Consider the following 14,196-nt stretch of genomic DNA (forward strand, 5'->3'; position numbering starts at 1 on the left):
ATTTTGGTCTCCTAATTTGAGGAAGGACATTATTGCTATTGAGGGAGTGCAGCGTAGGTTCACCAGATTAATTTCCAGGATGACGGGACTGACATATGATGAAAGAATAGGTCGAATGGGCGTGTATTCACTAGAATTTAGAAGGATGAGAGGGGATCTTATAGAAACATATAAAATTCTTAAAGGATTGGACAGGCTAGATGAAGGATGTTGGGGGAGTCCAGACCCAGGGGTCCCGGTTCAAGAATAAGGGGTAGGCCATTTAGGACTGAGATGAGGAAAAACATCTTCACCCAGAGTTGTGAATCTGTGGAATTCTCTGCCACAGAAGGCAATGGAGGCCAATTCACTGGACGTTTTCAAGAGTTAGATTTAGCTCTTAGGGCTAAAGGAATCAAGGGTTATGGGAAAAAAGCAGGATCGGGTTACTGATTTTAGATGATCAGCCATGATCATATTGAATGGCAGTGCTGGTTCGAAGGGCCATACTTTTCTATGTTTCTCTGTTTTTAAGTGCTTTGGCAGATTGTTGATGGCCCACATCAGTGCCAGTGTTGTGTACAATTGCGCCTACAATTCACAAAGGTGAAAAATATATTTAGGGAGGATGCCATGTCCCTTGCACATCAACAACTCTGACAAGAACATTTATGGCAGGGTGCTATTCACGGACTACAGTTCCACCTTCAACACCGTCTCGCACTTAAATCTGTCAATATCTGATTCCATTCGAATTCTCAGGCCAACTGCGGTTGTTGGCAATTTTAAAGGTCTCTTCTGTCTCTGATTTCGCCTGTCACTGCCATGTTGTTGTTCGTGGGATCTTCCAGTGCGATGTCAGTTGGCCGGGACCTGCTCGAGACACCAAGTCGAGTCTTCCCCTGGTCCCTGGTGGGCGGCTCCTGATTGGCTGCAGCAACCACCATCCTAGGCGCGTAGGTTCGACGGCAACAAACGCCAATTACGATTGGATCAGTGCATTGCCAATTAGAAATAGGGGCGGTTCCAAGGAGGCTCTGTACCAATTGGCGAGCAGTATTTCCAGTGGAGTCCTTCACAACCACTCGGATTGGTGAACCTTCCCATCCATCATCTAGAACTGTCGGCGCCTCCACCCTTCCAGTGCGTGATTGGTTCATTCAGTTGACAATCACCAGTAAGATTACATCATACTCCAAATACCGTGAGTTAATTGGTCAACTGTGCTGACGAGGCGGTGCTTGTGGGCTTTCAAGCCGTCGATGCAATGCTGAGGTCAATAAAACAAAAAATAAAGTCCGAGAGAAGCCGAGGCCTAGTGGCAGGTAGGCGGGAGAAAGGCCCGGGGGAGAGCTCGGCGACAGGGCTAGAAAGATGCCTGGGGAGAGCGCGGCGTCTGAACCTCGTAGACTGGGCCGGGTTTTCCGGAGAGAGCGCGGTGACTGGGCTTGCTGCAAGGCCTCTGTTAAGTTGCCTGTTAACGAGCGCCGGTGGGAATCGGTGGTGTATTTTGTATGCGGGGCTCAGGCCCCGTCTCTTGGGAGGGAGGGAAGGAAGGAAGAGAGGAAAGGAGAGGGAGGGAGTGGAAGAGGAGTCGCGGACCCGCACTGATCCCAGTAGTGGCCGGGTTGATCTGATGAAACTCGTCGACAGGAGTGGGGATAACTCTGGGTCAGGGGCCAGACCGAAGCATCTGTCCACAAACTGCCTCGGCACTCCAACATCCACAACACGCAGCCCCCTTAGTGTTGCCATTTTTAGGTACCAATATATATGCACCCTAAGATCCTTCTATTCATCAACACTCCCTCCGGCCCTGCCACTCACTAGATGGGCAGATTAATAACAAATTGATTTTAATCCTGAGAAATGAGAGGATGCATTTTGGGAAACACCTTCCCTTGTGTTTCTTCCCAAAATGCATCCTCTGATTTCACAGGATTAAATTCCATTTGTTATTGCACTGCCCATCTAGTCTATATCATGCTGCACCCTTAAACAATATTTCTTGCGATCTACGACACCACCAATTTTCAAGTGTAGAGGAACTCAAATCCAATTTGACAGCCTGTGCTGTATCCCACAGGCTGTAACCTTCTGGACCCAGCCTGCCATATGGAACCTTGTCAAAGGCCTTAATGAATTCCATGTAGACACACTATCTGTCACACGCTCCCTCTCAATCCTGTACTTAGTTATGTCCAGAAAAAATTATATGAAATTTGGCAGGCAAGACTTCCCTGAACAATGCCCAGCTGACTATCCCTGATCAATGCCTGCCTTTCCAAGTGAAGATAATTCCTTTACCTTTGAATTTTTCTAGTAATTTCCCCATCACTGACGTTAGACTTGCTGCCCTATAGTTACTTGGTTTGTCCCAGCTGCCCTTCTTGAATAAGAGGTCAACATTGGGTATCCTCCTGTCAATTCAGTGCTTCACCCATGGCTAAGAATGATGCAAAAAAATGGCCATTTGAAGCATATCAATCCTCTCCCTTGCCTCCTATGGCAGCATAGGAAACATCTCACTTAGATCCAGGTAGATTTCTGCCTTTTGCATCCCAAGACGCAGCCCTTCTTTCTAATGCCAACATGCCCTTGCTCTGAACTCTCCTATCGCAATATTTTTGGTGAATACAGAAGATAAATTTTCACTTGGGGCATCCTTAGGCCAACCAAATCCTAAAGCTCCATGCACAGATTGCCCCTCTGGTCCCGAAGAGGGCCTATTGTTTTCCTGCTTATTCTCTTCCTCATAATATATTTATAGAATACATTGGCATTCACCTTAATCTTATCTGCCAATAGTATTTCATGACCCATTTTTGCCCTCCTAAATTTATTTTCAAGTACTTTCCTGCACTTCTTGTATTCCTCCTGGGAATGTGTTGTTTTCACAACCGATACCAATCAAATGCTTCATTGGCTCCTTAGCATTTCTTCTCTTCCATTATGCCTTCTCTTCCAACTGTTTTTTGTTTATTCGTACTCCACGATATGGGTATCACTAGCACAGCCAGCATTCCTAGCCATTGAAGACCTGGATGAGCTGCCATCTTCAAATATCACAGCTCAGGTAGTAACAGTGTTCCCACAGTGCTGTTGGGAATGTGTTTCATGATTTAAACCATGTAACAATGATAATAAACTCTAACCCTGTGAGGGCAGTGCTTCAACAATTCCTGCCTCTCTGTCTCGCTATTTGTCTCTCCCATTGGTGGCTGTGCCTTTAGCTGCCAAGGCCCTAAAGTTTGGATTTCTCTTCTTATCTCTCAACCTTTCCTTTCGGAAGAAATTGTTAAAATGTATCTTTGATCAAATTCTTAATGCCTCTGTAATTCCTTCATTGACAGCTGCTGAGCATTTTGTCTGATTGGTCACATTATTAACTATTCTATGTTGTGGAAAAGTGAATTGCATGTGCTTGTTATGATATTTTAGCTTTTTGCTTTTGACTTAATGGACCAGGCTTGGACTATAGCTATTGGAGTGTCATGTATCTTATTCTCTATAATTTGCTTAAATCCATATATTTAGTCAATTTTCTAAGATGATATGAAACATGGTACATAGCTTCAAATGGAGCTTCACCAGGGAACTTTTCAGCCTCAAGCTGAAAATCAGGTGTCTGATCTATCCCCACCAGTGGCCCAGTCTGTATGTTTTCCAAGACTTTCTTATAAAATGTGTTTGAGATGAGATGGAGTAAGGATGGAGGAGATTTATAGAAAACAGAAAAGTTGACATGGACTATTTGGACCTAATGCCAAGTTCTATAGAATTCAGTGTAATAATATATTGGTCCCACTAAACCTCTTCTACACCCTGTCCAAGGCCTCCTCATCCTTCTGTAATGGGGCAACCAGAACCGCACACAGTACACCAAATGCCGCTGAACCAAGGCTCCAACATGACTTCCTGACTCTTATACACAATGTTCCAACCAGTGAAGGCAAGCAGACCATACGCTTTCTTTATCACTCTCTATTTGTGTTGATACAGGGATTACGAACTTGCCCCCCAAGATCCCTCTGTACATCAATGCGGCTGTGAGTCCTGAAATTAATTGCATACTGTGACCCCCCCCAAAAGTGCAACACCTCAGACGTGGTCAGATTAAATCACATCGACTATTCTTTGCCCCTCTTTGTAACTAATCAAAATCCTACTGTATGCTTTGATAGCATTCTTCATTGTCCACAACTCCATCATTTTTTGTGTTCTCTGCAACCAACAACCATCCAAGTCATTGTGTTCCCAAGTTATCCTTGGCTATCTCCACCAAAAGAAACAGTCTCCAGCATTTGCCTCCTTGGATTACTTTTATGCATTATTCTAAATTCTGGCAACAAGAAACCAGGCTTTCTCATTGCTCCCCCTAAGACATCTCTCATTCCAGGAATTGGTCATGAAAATCTATGTTACAATGACTCCCAGCCAAGGAAATCCTTTCCCAGGTAAAGAGCCAAGAATACACAGTACTTGCATTGTACTTGAACAATTGTTACCTGAAAGGCCATGGACCCAGCACACCATTTGCCATTTTAATTGCTTGGTCCTCCCCTCCCGCATATTTTCTTTGTCGCTTGAGCCAGAATACCCAGATTCCTTTTGTACAAATATTCATTGGTATTGACAATTTAAACAAAGGATAGTGCATCATCTCAGAAGTACAGATACAAAGCATGATAGTATCGACATGTCTGAAGAAGGATCCCGATCCAACATCACATACCCATGTTCTCCAGAGATGCTGCCTTACTGATTGAGTTACTCCAGCACGTGTCTGTTTTTTGTAACCAGCATCAGCAGTTCCTTGTATCTCCGTAGTATCAACATTGAAAGTGCTCTCATCTCTCAGCGAAGATATCCTAGTGTTCAGCTCCACTATAGAGACTTGAATATTTAAAATTAAAAAAAGAATGCCAGAAAGTCTCAGCAGGCCCGACAAATATGTGGAAAGAGAAGTAAATAATATTTCCTCAAGTCGCACAGCTCTGAAACTTCCCCCCTCAGCCTAGTGTGTTCATCAACCATTAAATACCCATCCATACTAAAACCATTTATCAGTACTTAGTCCATGGCCTTGGTGAAGTGCTAGTCCAGATACTCCCTAAGTGTTGAGAGAGTGCTTGCCTTCACCACACACACAGGCTACCTCTTCCAGATTCAAACTAGCTTTGGGTAAATATCCATTTTCGGATTCCACTCTAAATTCCTTACCACTTTCCATAAACATATACCCTTTATTTTGGACACCTTTGCTTTGTAAAGCGCTGGAAACACAAGAATCTACAGGTTCTGAAAATATGAGTAAAAAAACAAACTGCTTGAGGAACTAACTGAATCAGGCAGCATCTTTGGTGGCAGAGGGATAGTCGACGATTCAGGTCAAGACCCTGCATCAGTCTAATGCAGACTCTTAACCCAAAATATCAACTGCCATTTCCCTCCACAGATGCTGCCTGACCCACTGGGTTCCTCCAGAAGGTCTTTATTTTGATCCTGGTAAATCTCCCCTGCTCTTTCCCCAATTTAAGGTTAACTTATTTCTGTAAATGCAACCTGACCTGCTGAATGTTTACAGCTTTTTCTATTTTATTTTAGATGTACAGCAGCAACAGTTTTTGATTTTTCACTTGTATTACTAACCCGTGGTAAACCTGCAATGTAGTGTTGAGGGAGAGCTATGATTTAAGATGTGCTGCCATTCGGATAGAGTGCTAACCTGAACTATATATGGGCTCTGAGATGTTTTGGAGATGTCAGACTCTTCTTGAGAATGATGTTACCACAGTCTTTTTAAAAAAAAACTGTTACAGAAGTTAGTTCTGTAGTCTGTTTGTAATGGGCTGGCTGTGTGAGTGCTAGGTAGTGCTGTTTGGATTTATCTGGGAACTAAGTCGGCCTCTAATACTTAATGCATGTTGTGGAAATAATTGCTGAAGATTGCATCATTCCTGGCTACCTGTGGAGGAAGTGATCAGTGTGCTGACAGTGGATGTGGGGGATTGGCTGCAACACAGTAACAACGTCTCTTCACCCTTAATTTGCCAGTACACCACCAGCTATGTCACACTTTGGTTCATGCCTCTTCTGCAGGTGACTCAGGTTGAGCCAGCAGCACTCCACCCTTTGAGGTCAGTATGATTGTTTGTTTATGGTACTTTTGTCTCTGGAACAGTTGGTCCTGGGTTCAGTCCCCACCTCAGAATGTAAGCTCATAAAATCTTAAGTGCAGCATGGAGGGAGTGCTGTGTTGATCAGAGTGATGTTAAAGGGTGAGGCTTAAACTAGGAATATTATTCCATAATTAGAAATGTAATCAAACTGGTCTCCTGAACAATTGTGTTTAAGGATCAGTGTGTTTACATTCTGTAAAGAGACGTTATTACCGAATGAAGTGTGTCACAATTTTGAGTTTGTTTGACTTTTTTTTTTGAAGGCTTTAGAATTTATTTATATTTTGTGCTTAAAATACTGGTTGGTCCAGGTTTATTAGTGCAGGGACAAAATAAACTACAAATGCTGAAATCTGGAGAGGAAAACACACTTCTGGAAGAAGTCAATGGGTGAAGCAGCATCTGTGGTGGCAAAAGAATAATTGATGTTTGGCTTGCGATCTTGCATCAAGACTGAGAGTGAAAAGGGATGATGATGGTCAGTGCAGAGAGATGACAGGGGGAGGTTAGAGCAGCATTGGTAGTTAGAACCAGATGAGGTTGGTGATGATGGGCAGGTGGAGCCAGTCATGACACACTTCATTCACTAACAAGATTGCTTTACAGAACATAAATACTCTGATCCTTAAACACAAATATTCAGAAGACTGCTTTCATTACTTTTCTAGTTATGGAATAACATTCACGAGATAGAGGCTGTTGGGTGATAGGTGGGATCAGATGGGTGGAGAAGAGAAGAAGAGTAGAGATAGAGGCTAGAAGGTGACGTGGAATCAGACAAGGAAGGATAATAGTCAGATGGAACCAGGTGAGTGAGGGTAACTTATCTAGGTAATTGGGGAGGGGGAAGGGGAATGAAAAAAGTGAACAAAGGAAGGGGTAGATATGTCTATGTATGTATCTATGTCAGAGTGGGAATAAAGCACTGGATGTGTGCCACCAAAAACTAGAAATATTCATTGGTGTTTGTTAAAGGCTATCTATATGGAATATGAGGTGTTTTTGTAGTTCGTGCTTGGCCTCGCTGTGGCAGTGGAAAAGGCTGAGGACAGACAGGTCAGAGTGAGAATGGGAAGAGGGGTTAATGACTTTCAATTAGAAGCTCAACGTGGCCATTGTGGACAGAGCGTAGGTATTTTGCAAAACAGTTGCCTGGTCTATGATTGGTTACACCAATGTAGACCAGGCCACATGGAGAGCACCAAATGCAATTGACGTGGTTGAAGAAGGTGCCCGGTAAACATTACCTCACCCCGAAGGCTCCCTGGATGATGGTGAGGAAGAGTTGCAGGGACCAATGTTGCGCTCCCATTATTGCTGGGGATGGAGAGAGATGAGCAGACAAGGGGAGAGAGTGGTCTCTGTGGAAATCTGGTGGGTGGGTGGGATGGATGTAACTTATGTTAGATTTCTGCTGGATGCGGAGGTTAGTGGGGGTGGAAGGTGAGGACCAAGGGAACTCTCTCTTCTGTTTTGCAAATGGTGGGGTGAGAGCAGAGATCCAGGAAATGGAGTAAGTATGACTGAGGGCTCAATCAACTACAGCAGAGTGGCAGTCATGTCTCCTGGAGGAGGAGAGCATTTCGGAAGTCCTAGAACAGAAAAACTCACCTTGAAACAGATGAGACGGAGAAACTGAGAGAAGGCAGGTTGTGTAGTCAAGATAAATGAGAATCAGTGGGCTGTTAATAGATACTTCTGGATTGTTTGTGTCCAGGATGAGGGATGTAGAAAGTGGAGAGAAGTGGATGAATGGCAAAAGAACCAAAGGGTTACTTGACAACCATTGTCATGATCTGGGATGTTCTGCTGAAATGAGTGGGAGAAACACAATAGTAACCTTTAAAAGGACATTAAATTAATTCTTAAAGCAATTGGTGAAAGAGAAGGGACGAAGGAGTAATTTGAGAGCTGCTTCAAAGAATTGACACAAGCATCATGGAAAGAATGGTTCCATTATGTGTTATGGCAGTTTGGATATCCACAAATATTGCTCTGTTCAAAGCATGGCTGGCCGCACTGAGTAGAACCTCACAAATCACCCTCCCCACCAACCAATGACCCTGGGGGGCTTTGCCAGCTCCAGAGAGAATCCTATGTACTGTGTGATCTTCACTGCTAGGTTTTCTGATTCCCTGAATGTCTGAGATGGTATCTTTCAGATTTTTTTCTAATTAGTACATGGATAGGAAAGGTTTAGAATGGTATGCTCTAAACATGGGTCGGTGGGACTAGTCTAGATGGAGCATCTTAGTTGGCAGGGGCAAGTTGGGCCAAAAGGCCTGTTACCATGCGCATGATTCTAGCGTGAGTCCTATCTGAGCCTATTACTTGATTCCAGTCTTGTTCCCTACCACTGCACCATCACAATCTTTGCACCAGATGCCCCAGGTCTTGGAGCCATCCGAGGGACCAGTGAATTTTCTGCCTGCTATCTTCTTGTGTTCTACCCTTCAGCTCTGTCCATGGGTTACCTATATAATGCTGTGTCCATATCCTCTCTTGCAGCTACAACATCTGTCTTCACCCTCTTGTGTTTCTGTACCATGTGTCTATGGTTGCTACTAAACCATCTGCTGTAGCACTGCTCCCTCCCCAAACTTTGCATTCCACAGTTCCTTTCAATACATCTCATTGAGCTCCTTTTGTTGACAACATCATGTTGTTGTCTCCTGTTTGAGACCTTGAGGAAACTTTTGTACCCAAGGCATATTATGAATATTGTTGTTCTGTATTGTACATATTTGCTTAAGGGTTATGTTAGCATTGTGGCTATATTGCTGGTCTGGTAATGCAAAGTCTGGTGATGGCCTACCCTAGAGACAGGTCAAATCTCATCAAAGCAGTTGTGAATTTAAATTTGGTTTAGCTAAATTTAGAATAACATCAGTGCTGTCAGTTATTATTAGTAACCTTAGAGTCACCAGTTTATTACTTTAAAAAAATCTATGTCATATAGAACAAAAGCAGGATAGTATTTTATGCCTTGTTGGTTCGACACTTAAATGTTGTTTGGCAGCTCTCTGAATAGTGGATTTGAAATTCCAACCACCCTTCTTCCTCAAAACCAAAGCACTCTGATTTTAGACACCTCTGCTGTGGAGAATAGTTTCTTGCTCGGAACCCCATTTTTGCTCCTCATAATCTTGTATATCTCAGTCATTGAAGGAAAATTGCTTCAAGGAAAACAATTTCATCCTATCCAGTCTGATTCCACGTGTTCTTTAGAAAAGGACATTGCAAACTCGGTCAAGCCTGGTTATGACAATGCACTGAAATAACCTAATAGTTTTGAAAACCAATAAATATAGAGCATTCCTGAAAAGCCAGAATACAGCAAATATTTTAAAAGCTTTTGCAATTATCCAGGCAAAGTCAACACTGTCCTTATAGATTATCGGGTAACGTTTTCCAATAAAAGACTATATAGCAAAACTGAGGCCCATTAAGTTAAGAGTTCAGTAGCACTGTGGATAAAATCTTGCCTCAAAAATGTAAAGCAACGAGTCATAGTTAATATCTTTCGGATTGGGAGATAGCAGGCAGTGACATCTCCAGGAATCAATATTGGGGTCACTGCTTTTTGTAATAATACACGAATGGCTTGAAGATGAGTATATAAGTAAAATTTGAAAGTGATTTGAAACTTCGAGGCATGGGAACAACGAAAAGGAGAGGAACAGCAGGAGGGTATAGGCTGGCTCATTTGGCAGACCAATGGCTGATGGAATTTTAATCCCAAGTGTGAAGTGATGCTTTTTGCCAGAAGGAAAGAGGTGAGGCTAGATACACAGTTGTAAAGGCTGTGCAGGAACAGAAGGATCTGGGTGTTTATGTGCATAAATCGTTCAAAGTGGCAGGATGTGTTGATAAAGTGGTCAGTAAAGCATATGTGCTTCTTGGATTTGTGGAGGGAGAAAAAGTAGGGTGATTATGTTGAACTTTTATGAAACATTGATTAAGCTAAAGCTAGAGTTGTATGGCCAGTTCTGGTCATTACATACTTGGAGAACATTGTGATCATCCAAGAGAAAATGAGGACAATGGTTATTTAAATGATCCAGGGATGAGAGATTTCAGTAGCAGTTTTAAACTGGTCTAGAAAAGATATATTCTGGAGATATACAAGATAATGACAGTTTAGATATGGTAAATAGAGGAATGCTGTTTCTATTAATGAATAATTTGAAAACTATGGGACACCAGTTAAAGGTTTAGGTTTAATATTATCACGTGTACTGAGGTACAGTGAAAAGCTTTGTTTTGCATGCTATCTGATCAGTTTCCATTTTATCTAATTTGATCAGATAATACTATACATCAATACAATCAAAACAAACTCAAGTACAATAGGTAAAGGGAAAGATTCAAAGTACAGAATATAAACATAGCACAAAAAGTAAGGAAATTTGTGTTTGGTAGATTATTTCTTTGTTGTAACAATGCTTCTTGGCAATAAATCTTATACCGTTGGAAAGCCTGTTTATTTCCCTTTTAAATGGTGCCACATTTGTAAGGAACGTGCATTTGTGGGATGAGCAGCAGAGCTGAGTATGTGGGTTGCGCCCATGAAAAATCTGCCAAATCTTCTCTGCCAATGCCAAACAGCTTATTCTGCCATTGACTCTTGTTCGGTGTTGTTTGGTGGATTGGATGATTGAAGTCTGAAGAAACAAGACATATTGGCAATTTAACAATTTATTCATTTAATAAACAGGAGCCTCAGTAGCTCAGAGTGGAAGAACCATACACAGCCACAACAGCCTGGCACCTCCTCCTCATGCTGGTCACCAGCCTGGTCACACACTGTTGTGGGATGGCATCCCATTCTTCAACCAGCATTTGTCGCAAGTCAGCCAACGTGGTTGTGTTGGTCACTCTGGCACGAACAGCACGCCCAAGCTGATCCCACAAGAGTTCAATGGGGTTGAGGTCAGGACTGCTGGCAGGCCATTCCATCCTCTCCACTCCCAAATTCTGGAGGTAGTCTCTGAGAAACCCTGCTCTGTGGGGGCGAGCATTGTCATCTTGGAGGATAGAGTTCGGTCCCAGACTGTGGAGATATGGGATTGCCACTGGTTGCAGAATCTCATCTCGATATCTCTCTGCATTGAGATTGCCTCCAATGATGACAAGCCTCGTTTTTCCAGTGAGGGAGATGCCGCCCCACACCATCACACTGCCTCCACCAAAAGATGTTACTCTATCGGTGCAGCAATCAGCATAGCGTTCTCCGCGTCTTCTCCACACTTTGACCCTATGATCCAACTGCCGTAGGCAGAATCTGGACTCATCGCTGAACATAACGTTCCTCCACATGTTCAGGTTCCAGTGCACGTGTTGCCGACACCAGCGCAAACGGGCCTGACGGTAAAGGGCAGTCATGGCAGGCCTCCTGGCAGCCCTATGAGACCGGAGATCGGCTGCGTGCAGTCTGTTCCGAATTGTCTGGGCAGAGAGCCGTCGGCCATATCGTCCTGCAAACCTTAGTATAAGAAAATAACTGCAGATGCTGGTACAAATCGATTTATTCACAAAATGCTGGAGTAACTCAGCAGGTCAGGCAGCATCTCGGGAGAGAAGGAATGGGTGACGTTTCGGGTCGAGACCCTTCTTCAGACTGATGTCGGGGGTGGGACAAAGGAAGGATATAGGTGGAGACAGGAAGATAGAGGGAGCTCTGGGAAGGAGGAGGGGAAGGGAGGGACAGAGGAGCTATCTGAAGTTGGAGAAGTCGACGTTCATAGCACCGGGCTGCAAACTGCCCAGGCGAAATATGAGGTGCTGCTCCTCCAATTTCCGGCGGGCCTCACTATGGCACTGGAGGAGGCCCATGACAGAGAGGTCAGACTGGGAATGGGAGGGGGAGTTAAAGTACTGGGCCACCGGGAGATCAGTTGCGTTAATGCGGACCGAGCGCAGGTGTTCAACGAAGCGATCGCCGAGCCTGCGCTTGGTTTCGCCGATATAGATACGTTGACATCTAGAGCAGCGGATGCAATAGATGAGGTTGGAGGAGGTGCAGGTGAACCTCTGTCTCACCTGGAAAGAATGTTTGGGTCCTTTGATGGAGTTGAGGGGGGAGGTAAAGGGACAGGTGTTGCATCTCGTGCGGTTGCAAGGGAAAGTGCCCGGGGTTAGGGTGGTTTGGGTAGGAAGGGACGAGTGGACCAGGGAGTTGCGGAGGGAACGGTCTCTGCGGAACGCAGAGAGGGGAGGGGATGGGAAGATATGGCCAGTGGTGAGGTCCTGTTGTAGGTGACGGAAATGTTGGTGGATGATATGTTGGATCCGCTGGCTGGTGGGGTGGAAGGTGAGAACGAGGGGGATCCTGTCCTTGTTGCGAGTGGGGGGATGGGGAGCAAGAGCGGAGCTGCGGGATGTAGAAGAGACCCTAGTGAGAGCCTCATCTATAATGGAGGAGGGGAAGCCCCGTTTTCTGAAAAACGAGGACATCTCGGAAGCCCTAGTCTGAAACACCTCATCCCGGGCGCAGATGCGGCGTAGACGGAGGAATCGGGAGTAGGGGATAGACTTTTTGCAGGAGACCGGGTGGGAAGAAGTGTAGTCCAGATAGCTGTGCGAGTCGGTGGGCTTGTAATAAATGTCCGTCACTAGTTTTTCTCCTGTGATGGAGATGGTGAGGTCCAGAAACGGGAGGGAGATGTCAGAGATAGTCCAGGTATATTTAAGGGCAGGATGGAAATTGGAGGTGAAGTGTATAAAGTCAGTGAGTTCTGCATGGGTGCAAGAGGTAGCACCAATGCAGTCGTCGATGTAGTGGAGGTAGAGTTCGGGGATGGGGCCAGTGTACGTCTGGAACAGGGATTGTTCGACGTACCCGACAAAGAGGCAGGCGTAGCTAGGGCCCATGCGAGTGCCCATAGCTACGCCTCTGGTTTGGAGGAAGTGGGAGGAGTCAAAGGAGAAGTTGTTGAGGGTAAGAACCAGCTCTGCTAGGCGGAGGAGAGTGTTGGTCGATGGGGATTGGCTGGTTCTACGGTCGAGGAAGAAACGGAGGGCTTCGAGACCATCCTTGTGGGGGATGGAAGTGTAGAGTGACTGGACATCCATGGTGAAAATGAGGGAGTTGGGGCCTGGGAACCGGAAGTTATCCAGGAGATGGAGAGCGTGTGAGGTGTCTTGGACGTAGGTGGGGAGGGATTTGACCAGGGGGGATAGGATGGAGTCGAGGTAGGTAGAGATAAGTTCGGTGGGGCATGAGCAGGCAGAGACAATGGGTCTGCCGGGACAATTGTGTTTGTGGATTTTGGGTAGGAGGTAGAATCGGGCCGTGCGGGGCTGGGGAACTATGAGATTGGAGGTCCTGCAAACCTTGACTGCAAATCTGTAGAAGACAGCCTACGGTTCCTAAGTGCTGACAGGGTGAGGAAACGGTCTTCTTCGGGTGTCGTCTTCTTGGGACGCCCACTTCGCGGCCTGTCTCTGACATCCCCCGTTATATGGAACTTAGTCTTCACTTTGGAGATGGTACTAGGGCTCACTCCAAATAATGCCGCAACTTGGTTTTGCGGAACACCAGCTTGAAGTTGCCCTATCGCACGGGCCCTATCCAGATCAGTCAAACGTGGCATGCCGATTCTTGGAGCAGACACCTACTGACCACTGTAGCAGGGCCCATGCTCACAGATGCTGCCAATCAGGTGCCAATCAGGCACCTGATTGTCAGCACCTGGGGGGTACCAGAAGCTCAAAACAAGAGTCAATAGGAACAGCAGAATAAGCTGTTTGGCATTGGCAGAGAAGATTTGGCAAATATTTTGTGGGCGCAACCCATATACTCAGCTCTGCTGCTCATCCCACAAATGCATGTTCCTTACAAATGTGGCACCATTTAAAAGGGAAATAAACAGGCTTTCCAACGGTATAAGATTTATTGCCAAGAAGCATTGTTACAACAAAGAAATAATCTACCAAACACAAATTTCTTAGCATTGTAGCATAATGTTCCATGGTACAGTTCCATAGACAAAGTCCAATATCCACAATAAGGTAGAGGTGAACCGGAGTACCT

General features: G+C 44.9%; 1 protein-coding gene across 2 annotated transcripts in view; it reads left to right on the top strand.

Annotated features, from left to right (window-relative positions):
* Positions 1 to 1,206: 1,206 nt before the first annotated feature.
* The window catches only part of LOC144594319 (CCAAT/enhancer-binding protein gamma-like), a 31,535-nt gene continuing 18,545 nt past the window's right edge, over positions 1,207 to 14,196 (top strand). Inside the window, exon 1 of one of the 2 annotated variants that reach the window (XM_078400675.1) lies at positions 1,207 to 1,304. The gene's annotated coding sequence lies outside the window, so the exon portion shown is untranslated. Of the gene's footprint in view, positions 1,305 to 3,024; positions 3,056 to 14,196 lie in introns of those variants that run through there. The other variant, XM_078400677.1, reaches the window with a different exon arrangement.

This window comes from Rhinoraja longicauda, chromosome 6, assembly GCF_053455715.1.
Source record: "Rhinoraja longicauda isolate Sanriku21f chromosome 6, sRhiLon1.1, whole genome shotgun sequence".
NCBI lineage: Eukaryota > Metazoa > Chordata > Chondrichthyes > Rajiformes > Arhynchobatidae > Rhinoraja > Rhinoraja longicauda.